Source organism: Propithecus coquereli, unplaced genomic scaffold, assembly GCF_000956105.1.
Source record: "Propithecus coquereli isolate 6110/MARCELLA unplaced genomic scaffold, Pcoq_1.0 Scaffold34, whole genome shotgun sequence".
NCBI classification, from domain to species: domain Eukaryota; kingdom Metazoa; phylum Chordata; class Mammalia; order Primates; family Indriidae; genus Propithecus; species Propithecus coquereli.
In genome coordinates, this window is record NW_012149063.1 from 7,219,242 (window position 1) to 7,230,012 (window position 10,771).

Here is a 10,771-nt window from a genome sequence, read left to right on the forward strand (position 1 = left end):
GGTTTCATACCCCCATACCATCCTGCCCAGAAGGGGAGAGAGTGTCCCATTTGGAGGCTCTCTGAGAAAAGTGAGAAGGCTTCTTCCCCAGAAGCCCCAGTAAATATCCCTTGCATGTTACTGGACAAAACTGTACCAGATGCCCTTCCTGAACCAAGATCTGTGCCTGGAGATAGCAGGCACTAGTCAACCTAGTTCTGGGTTGTGTGAACCAATTACGTGGAAAGAGGGATGGGATAACTGGATGGACTTAGAGCAATCAGAGAACACTCCTAGAGCTGGGAGTGCGTGTGAGGGAAGTAGAATCTGACTGAAAGCCTGGAAGGGTGAGGAAGGAGGATGGCAGAAATGGATGCTGACTAAGTAACTAAAAATGCCCACTACCCCTGTACATGATCACTTCAAAAATTCTAATAAATCATTATTTTTATTTTATTGCTCTACTGCTCCATCCCAAGGGCCAAATTCAATCTGTCACCTGTTTTCATAAACAGTTTTACTGAAACACAGCCATGCTCATTTTTAAAGTATTGTCTGTGGCTGCTTTCTCACTTCAACAAAAGAGTTGAATCATTGAGATAGACATTGTATGGCCTGTAAAACCTAAACTATTTACTATCTGGCCCTTTTCAGAAAAGAAAAAAGTTTACAGACCCCTGGCCTAAGAGATTAAATGTAAACTCATCCTGGATTTCAATCCTCTATCATCTATCCTCACTGTCCTGATTCTACTGGTTTTATTCACTGTTTATAAGCTCTTTAATCCAAACACATTAGTTTGTTTACCTACCCCAAATACCGCACATTCACTGTCCACTTTTCTCTTCTGGTTTGTTCCTGCCTTATCCAACCCGGAATATTTTCCTTCAGTTTTCTCTATCTTCAGAGGCCCATCTTAAGTCCATGAGTCTTATTTGTTACCTTTGCCTGCCTTGGGGCCTTCTTTCCTACATTTATTGAATCTATCACATTATGTGCCTGGAGATAGTGGTCCCTTACCTTTTTGGCACCAGGGACTGGTTTCATGGAAGACAATTTTTCCACGGACAGAGGAAGGAGGATAGTTTTGGAATGATTCAAGCACATTACATTTATTGTGCCATCAAACCTCTCTGCTAATGATAATCTCTATGTGCAGCTGCTCCCCAGCGCTGGCATCACCACCTCAGCTCCACCTCGGATCATCAGGCATTAGATTCTCATAAGGAACAGGAAACCTAGATCCCTCGCATGCGCAGTTTACAATAGGCTTTGCGCTCCTATGGGAATCTAATGCCACCGCTGATCTGACAGGTGGCAGAGCTTGCGCGGTGATGTGAGCGATGGGGAGTGGCTGTAAATACAGATGAAGCCTCACTCACCTGCCACTCACCTCCTGCTGTACGGCCTGGTTCTGGTCTGTGGCTGGGGGTTGGGGACCACGGCCTTATAGAATTTCGAGTAAAGGAGGCAAGAGAAGGCACTTAACTAATACTTCCATGTCCTGTCATACTCTGCCTCACACATGTTCGCTTCTCTACAACCCCGCTAACTACTCTCATCTGAGCTCCACTCTGTCTCATCAGACCTAGTGCTGCAGGCTCCAAGGGCCCCCATCCTTTGCCCCACCACAATCTTCTCCCCACACAGCAGTTGGACTGACTTTAAGTGTTTAAATCAGAAGATGTTACTCTCCTACTTAAAATACCTCCACTTCCATGACACGTCTCAGAAAAGAAGTCAAGATCTGTCTCTGCCTAAATCTCCCAGTTTATCTCCTTCACTCAGCGGCGGACACTCCGTTCAGGCTTCGCTCCGTTCCCTCTGCCTGGAATGCTCTTCTCCCAGGTCGTGACTGTCTGGCTCCTCCTCATGATTCAGGTCTCAGCTCTCTCCTCCTCGCTGACCCACCAGTCTAAATGGGCTCCCATTTCCTGTCCATCACTCTTCAGCTGTCCCCAGCCTTTTTGGCACCAGGGCCTAGTTTCACAGAAGACGATTTTTCCACAGATGGGGAGAGGGGGAAGGTGGAGCTCAGGTGGTGATGCGCAGCCCGGTTCCTAAGTTTCATGGAAGACAGTTTTTCCACGGACGGCGGGAAGGAGGGCGGGCAGAGTTCAGGCGGTGATGCGTGGCCCACTTCCTAGCAGGCCTCAGACCGGTACCAGGCCTTGGTCTGAGGGTTGGGGATCACAGCTGTAGATCACACCATCCAGCTCCACTTTCTTCATGACCCTGATCTTAACCCCGATACAAGTTGTTAACTGTCACCCCTCTGGATGTGAGTCCTCGATAGCAGTGATTCTGCCTCATTTGTCCACCCCTGTATTTCCAGTTTCTAGCACATCCCAGTGCATGAGACGCACGCAGTAGCTCTTTGTGGAATAAAGGAACCAACCTATTCGTAGATTTATTTCCTTTTGAAATAAAAAAGAAAATTTTTATTCACTGTCATAAAAATGCATTTATTATATACTAACTTTCATGGTCTTACTACTTAGGGTTTTGCACAAAGAAACTGCTCTTAGAGGTTACATTAGTATCTAAGGGCTGCTATAACAAAGTACCAATTAGCAATAACCAATAACAAAGTAGCCAATAGCTATTGGCTATTCAAAGCCAATAGCTTAAAACAACAGAAATTTTTCTGTCACCATTCAGAAGGCCAGAAGTCCAAAATCAAAGTGTGGGCAATGTTAGTTACTTCTGGAGGCTCTGAGGGAGAAACTGTCCCATGCTTGCTCTCTTTTTAAAAATTAATTAATTATTAATTAATTGTTATAATTATTATAATTAATTATTAATTGGTTGTTTCAGAATATTATAGGGATACAAATGATTGGTTATATAAATTATTATTATTATTTTTTTTAAGATTACATAATAATTTATTGAGAGCCTCCTCTCCCCATCCTTGCAGTCTAGGTCACTTCTTCCGCTTGTAGATTTTGCCTGCTAGCTCCAAGAAGATGGCTCGGGGGAGGGGCGCAGCGTGCTGCTCGATGAGACTCATGAGGTGGCTGTAACTGTCTTCCTCATACTGCAGGAACACAGCCTGCAGATCCAACTCCTCGTATAGTGCCTTCACCTGGGCCACCTTCTCCGCCTCCTTCTGCCTGTAATTCTCCTGCAATATCTGGCGCTGTTCCTGAGTGGCGCGTTGTAGACACTGAACCACCAGCCAGCTGCATTTGTTGTCCTGGATGTCAGTGCCAACCTTGCCTGTCACACTTGGGTCCCCAAAGAGGTCAAGGTAATCATCCTGAATCTGAAAGTACTCTCGCATCTCCAGCAGGATCTTCTTAGCATTGGCATGCTCCTTCTCCCCGTCAATGCCTGCCATATACATGGCCGCAGCTACAGGAAGGTAGAAGGAGTAGAAAGCTGTCTTGTATTTGACAATAGATTTGTACCTCTTTTCAGTAAATCTGCCAAGTTCCACATTGCCCTGGGGAGCTGTGATAAGGTCCAGGGTCTGCCCGATCTCAGTCTGATATGAGCTCTGCAGGAAGAGCTCGATCAGGTTCAGGTAATAGGGCTGCTCCCGGCAATGGTGCTTCAGCAGGCGGTAGATACATGCCTCCAGAAGCAGAGCGTCATTGACGGCATCCAAACCTATGCCTGGCTTCTGATACCAGCAGAGCTGCCCCCGGCGGGTTAGGGATGAATCCATGATGTCATCTGCTACCAGGAGGAAGGCTTGCAGCAGTTCCACACACCATCCCACGGTCAGGGCCCACTGGAGACTATCAGCATCCTGTTTCCTCGGCTCTACCAGCTCCCGGAATGCTGCCAGCACCGTCATACCCCGGTTGTACTTGCCTCCAATGGCATTGTACTCCAAGACCTCCTTAAGCCGGGCAATAGCATCTCCTGTCTCTGGGTGCCCCATCTCATCCTCAGTCAGCACCCTGACAATCTGGGAGAAGTGCTGGATGAAATCCTGCTTTTCTTGGGCATAAACATCCAATTTCTGATCTCCATTCATTCTGAGGGAGGAGTGAAGTGCTCTGTTCCTGGATGCCAGTTCCCGCTCTATATAAATTATTTTTATGCTGTGCCCATCCCCCAGATAGTGTGCATTATACACGTAAAAATATGGAACACTTCACGAATTCGCGTGTCATCCTTGCGCAGGGGCCATGCTCATCTTCTCTGTATCATTCCAGTTTTGGTGTATGTGCTGCCAAAGTGAGCACCATCCCATGCTGTCTTAGCTCCTGGTGGTTGCTAGCAATCCTTGGGGTTCCTTGGCTTGTAGATGCATTGCTCCAGTCTCTGCCTCCATCGTCACATCACCTTCTTCTCTTTGTGTCTCTGTGCGTTGTGTTCTGACTCTTACAAAGACACTCTTTAGATTTAGGGTCCACCCTAACCCAGTAAGGTCTCCTCTTGATCCTTAGCTAATAACATCTGCAGTAACTCCATTTTCAAACAAGATCCCATTCTGAGGTTCTGCATTGACATGCATTTTGGAGGGACACTGCTTAACCCAGTATTGAGCTTTACAGCACGATGCAGAAATTTACAACCTACTCTTGCTGTAGTGTAGTGCACATAAATTGTTTTTCGGTGGCCAGCAACCATTCTTCCTTCCCAAGAGCACCTCAATTTCCTATTGGGTAATTACCTCACCCCTTTGTGGCAGTCTTGGTGGGGATATAAATCAATATTTCTCATCCCACTGCAACCAAGGAGCGACATGTGACCCAAGAAAAGACAGCTGGACTCCTGTTGTCTCCTGATGCTTTATTTTCCAAATTTATATTACTTTGTATTTTGATAACCATTCAAAACACAGATTTTGTCACATACTAAATTTCGCATATTTTTAGCACTATAAATCTGTGAACGTGCAAAAAACATTTAGCAATCTTGGCTCTTGGAACTTTAATCTTGACCAGAGGCACACAGGGATGAGAAAACACTGGAATGCATATATTGCAGCAGAAGTATCCAGATAGATCCTTAAGTTGTTCATACCACCTGGACTCCAGGAGCTGCCCTCATTCCTGTCTTGTGTCCTGACTTGGTTCTCCAGTCTCCCTTCTATCCCCTGAGTTCCTGGCTAGCACTTTGTTAAACTCCCTTTTTGCTTAAGTTAGCCAGAATCCATTTCTATCATTGCATTCAAAGAATCCAACCGTTACACCGAGATCTAAGATTTTTTTCAGCACTGTCGCTGTTTTGCATATTTAGCTCTGAGTTCTGACATGCTGCATTTACTACTACATGAGATACTACCTTCAAAATGTCAATTTCATCCAAACCCACAAATTAGTGCAATTACAAGACAGTATATTAGCATTATTATTAATTTATTTATAACCCGTCTTGTTCCAAAAGGATTTTATTGTGTTCAGTTATCCTACAAAGGTACAGTAAGAAAAAGCACATTTAAAATAAGGAACAAAAATGAGACAAAGGGAGAACATGGGCAGAAAAGTGAGATGTAGCCATAAGAATGTAATCCATAAAATAGCTACTGCGAAGGCCAGACAATAGGTAGAGAAAAGATGCAAGATCGTGAGAGGGTCCACAGGCTACAGTTGTTGCCATGGTATTTGGCAACAATATTTTCTACTTTAAATAGTACCTTCTCAACCTGAATTTCTGTTAAAATCTTTCAATCAGCCAGCCAGGAAACTGAGGCACGAGGGTTGCTTGAGCCCTGAGTTTTGAGACTAACCTGGGCAATATAGCAAGACTCCCTCCCCCCAACTCCACCACTCCTCAGAAAAAAAAAAACAAAACTTGCAATCTCTCTAGTTAAACTGGGACCATGGGTTGTGCATGGTGGCTCACACCTATAATTCTAACACTTTGGGAGGCCGAGGTGGGAGGATCACTTGAAGCCAGGAGTTTGAGACCAGCCTGGGCAACATAGTGAGACCCCATCTCTAGAAAAATAAACAAACAAATAAATAAATAAATAAATAAAGTGGGAGCATGAACTAACAGAAAAGACAAAGTCTTTACACTATTACTTTAAAGGTGGTTAAAAAAAAAACCCTGACACATTTGCTTTAATCTTTCTTTCTTTTTTTCTCTCTCTCTCTCTTCCTTCTTTCTTTTCTTCTTTCTTTCTTTCTTTCCTTTTTGGTTACTATTACTCAAAACTTGAAGTGCCTTATTTTAAATTAATGATTACTTATTTTGTTTTACACAATGGACGGACCTTGGAAAACTTATTCCGTAATCTGTTTTCACAAATTGAAACAGTCAAATGGAGTGGGGGAACTATTTAAAAGAACACCTGTAGTCCATCTTTTTGCATATCAAACATTACTTTTATATTTATTATTTTAGTGATGTAGGGTTTTCGCATATTATAGAAACGTTGGTTCCCATCTTGCAGTTTTTATAATGAAAGTGAAGCCCAGATTTTAAATGCAAACACTGCATAAAGATACTGCTCATACATAGTAACATAGTAAACACAATCATAAGATACCAATCTTCATTATTGTAATGATGATTTTCCCGTTTTAATATTTATTGCATTTTTTTTTTCTTACCAAACCTTTCCCCAAAAGGATCAGGGATAACTATTGAATACATCACAAGTGCCACCTAGTGCTTTCTTTGAAAATAACAATTTTTTTCTGTCTTCAGAAATAAGAACAAAAAAAGACGTAGAGTGTCCACACTCCTAGGCCAGGTCTTGTTTAAGTAGCTCGGCTACCTAAAATGCGTTTTCAGTTGAAAAGGATTTTGAAAATATAATTTGGAAGTGATTTTCCTCAACTTCATTTAGATCTCCCAATACTGCTTGGTTTTAATTCTACGCAGGTATAAACGGTGCTAAGTAAAGGATGCTAAAGAAAGGAAAAATAAAATAAGGAATTTCACTAAAAGACGTAATAGCAATCTTTCAAAAAGTTTTTTCTTCCAGCTTCCAATAGGAGATGCTGTCTCCCTTAGCTCTACGTCCCTCATCATTATTTTATGTCCCAAATCACTCCTCTTTCCAGTTTTCCCATCTTTAAAGTATTGAAACATTATCATCATCATCACCACCACCAACAACCAAAAACATTCGCTGACTGCCTACTGTTGTTGGACCCAGGGCTGGTGTCAAGGCCACAAACACAGGCTTTAGTCTCTGCCTCAAAAACTTAAAATCACCTTGAGGGAGGAAAAGGAAAAGGAGAGAATATGTGTGTAATGATAAAAGAGCAGCAATACTAGATAAAAGCCTTCACCATTTTTCTTGTTCACAAACCAGAAAACCTTGGAACCGTCCCCTCCCCTTTATCCCGTCCTCATACCTGAGTCCTGTAGAGTCCTCCTTTGAAATGCCTCCCTCAGGTGCTCTCTTCTCCCTATGAAGGTTTATTCCTCCACCTCATGCCTGGAAAATTGCAACAGATGTATCCTTTGGCTTCCTGCCTGCCCTTCTGCCTGGCTAACAGTCCTAAGATTCTGCCTTTATCTTTCCATGGTCTTCTCAAGAGCCGGACATGGCTGTCTGGTGCTTGTCAGACTGTGGGTACAAATGTTTGAGCCAGTTTAGAAGGCCTTCATAGCCTACACAGACTTCATCTGTTCACTTTCATGGGCCACTACATTCTAACACTAAATTTTTTCTCCTAGAGGACAGGTCTCTGTTTACATTGGGGCATACTCTGCTTTCATTTCCTGTTTTAATTTGTGTAGGCTTTTTCTGGTATTTCCATTTGCCTTTTTTTTTTCTTTTTTCCAGAGATAGGATCTCACTTCATCGTCCAGGTTGGAGTAAAGAGGCATCGTCATAGCTCACTGCAGCCTTAAACTCCTGGGTTCAAGTGATCCACCTACCTCAGCCTCCCAAGTAGTTGGCACTATAGGCACATGCCACTATGCCCAGCTAACTTTTTTATTTTTTGTAGAGACAGGGTCTTGCTATGTTGCCCAGGCTAGTCTTGAACTCCTGGCCTCTAGTGATCCTTCTGCCTCGGCCTCCCAAAGTACTGGAATTCTAGGCATGAGCCACTATGCCCAGACCTTTTTGTTTTTTTGGTCTCTTGTACCATTTGCCTTTATAATGTTTTCAGCTTTTTCCCAGACATTTCATTTTATTACTTATTCTATCACTTGTTGCCATTTCCTTCCTCGACGAACCCTTTTTTTCCTGGTGACCTCTCTCCCAGGACATCACATTCTCCTCCAATCTCTGCTGGCTGCTCTTCAGCTCACTACACAGCAAGTCATATTGGAACTTCCCTTCCTGCTTTTTGGGTTTGTTACACTGTTTCCTGGATCACTGGTCTTCCTCTTTTTTAGTTTTCTCCTTGTTTTCCTGCAGAATATTTTCAAGCAACTTCTCCAAAATGGACATGTGGGAGTAATTGTTTGAAGTCCTTGCGCATGTGAAAATGTCTTTATTCAACCTTCCCACTTAATTGTGTCTGGATACACTATTCTAGTTTATAATCATGTTACCAACAAACTTGGTAGCTATTTCTTCATTATGTTTTAGTACCTGTGTGTCTTAGTCCATTAAAGCTACTATAGCAAAATACCATAGACTAGGTAATTTATAAAGAACAGAAATTTATTTTCTCACAGTCTGGAGGCTGAGAAGTCCAAGATCAAGGTTCCAGAAAGCTTGGTTGTCTGGTGAGGGTTTCTCTCTGCTTCCAAAATGGTACCGTATTACTGGATCCTCAAAGGGGCGGAATGCTGTGTCCTCACGTGGCAGAAAGTAGAGGGCAAAAGAGCTGAAGCCTTCGTGAAGCCTCTTTTATAAGGGCCTTAATCCCATTCATGAGGGAGGAGCCCTCATGGCCTAATTACCTCTAAAAGGTCCCACCTCTTAATACTATCACATTGGCCATTAAGGTTCAACACCTGAATTTCAGAGGAGACACATTACAACCATAGCACAGTATTGCTAATGAGAAGTCTGATGTCAGCCTGACTCTGGTTCCTTGTAACATGGAAGAGAAATTGTTCCTAGTTCACTGCTGTCAAGTCAAATCCTAACAATCCATTTCCATTTCTAAAATTGAATTTCACAGGTCTGTGTTCGCTTTTAATGCTAACTAATGACATATCTAATAACATAACAGAGGCTGGCTCTGAAAATACAGAACTTCATGATTTTTTTAAGTCTAATAAAGAAATGAAAAATGTGTCTTCTCCACGGCAGGTACAAAGACAGAGACATCCTTTCACATCTTAAAACTTGGTTAAAAGTAATACCTTACTTCCAATGAAGTAAGGTATTAAATGTGAACTCTCACAAGGACATCAGTCTTGTTTCTGGTGTGAAATGAAGTCTTGCACAGATATTCACAACTTCCACCAGCTTGTTCTGTTTTCTTTGATGTAAATCTAGCATTGGAATTATTATTTGAACAAAGAATTGTTGTAGATGCTGGAGATTTTAGAAATTGTTGCCATGTTGTACAAATATAACCTTCAACGGCACCAGTAATTCTGATTGGTAGCCTTACTTGTTGATTTGTTGCCCTGGTGATAATGTTGTAGTTGACACCCATGTTCCCAAGTGATATAAACATAGCAGTGCTGCTCAGTTAAATCAGAAGAGGGTCCTTGGCACTCTCCTCTTCCTATCTGCATAATAGGAAAGTTTATTCTGCTAGAGTCCTTAGCATAACAAGGAGTTTAAGAGTCATGTTCCATTTACTTTTCCACATAGACATCTGTTGCTTCAGCGCCGTGGACCACAGTGACAACTCCTCAAACCAAGAGTTGAGTTTACAAGGTATTTCATTTCTAATAGCGGGTGCTATTCACAACATGGTACGTTTTTCAGTATTATTATGCAATGTGTATCATTTCAGTGCCCTTCCAGAACTTTGGGGGTGGTGGTGGGAGGAATATTTGATAATAATATAAAAAGTAAAGTGGTAGTTCCTTTAATTAAAAAAAAAATTACTCCCCTCTTCCCCACCCACAGACACACACCAAGGTCCAAGAGGACATTGTCCCAGAATATGCTTCTAAATATGGTGGAAATCTTCCTATCAAAATCAAAAGCATTTTGTACATTACCCCAGTATTAAATCTTTACTAAATCTATTGTTGTGTAGGGTAACAAGTTCCAAGACATAGAATAGTAGAAAAAAATAATATTGTGGAAAGGAAACTTTCTTCATGTCCATATGAACCTCTGTATCATCATTAAAAGTGATCAAGTAGACAATAGATAAACAGAATGGAATAGAGTCCAGAAATAGTCTTGCACACAGAGGATCACTTAATTTATCACAAAGATGCCAATGAAATTCAAGGTGGAAAGGAAGAGTTTTTCAATAAATGGTGCTGGTTCAAAAGACATTTGCATTTTAAAATTAGATAAATATTATCAAATTATTCACCAGAAAATGTACACTAATTTATAGTCTCACTAACTTGATTGAAGAGTGAAATGAAAAGTAAATATTCAAGGATGTTTGAAAAGAATGGATGTTCTGTTTATTGAGCACAGAATCCTCTTTCTGTGTGTGTATATAATACATTGTATTCAGTATTCAAGGAGCAAGTATTTATTGAATGCCTCATACACACTAGGTACTTCTCTGGGCCCTGGGGATTTGGCTGAAGGCAAAGTATGCTACTTCTTGGAGCTTACATTTTTGTGGGGGAAGACAGATAATAAAGAGACAGAATAATAATATAGTTTCATATGGTTCTAAGTTGTGTGAGGGAAAACCCTATCAGGTTAAGAGGATAGAAAAAGCCCAGGCACAGTGGCTCACACCTGTAATCCTAGCACTCTGAGAGGCCAAGGTGGGAGGATAGCTTGAGGTCAGGAGTTCGAGACCAGCCTGAGCAAGAGAGA

At 41.9% G+C, this 10,771-nt stretch overlaps 1 pseudogene across 1 annotated transcript; it reads right to left on the reverse strand.

Moving 5' to 3' along the window:
- Positions 1–2,843: 2,843 nt before the first annotated feature.
- LOC105815589 lies at positions 2,844–4,010 on the reverse strand (annotated as a pseudogene). Its single transcript, XR_001137750.1, has one exon. The product of XR_001137750.1 is annotated as a farnesyl pyrophosphate synthase pseudogene (transcript).
- Between the last annotated feature and the right edge of the window lie 6,761 nt (positions 4,011–10,771).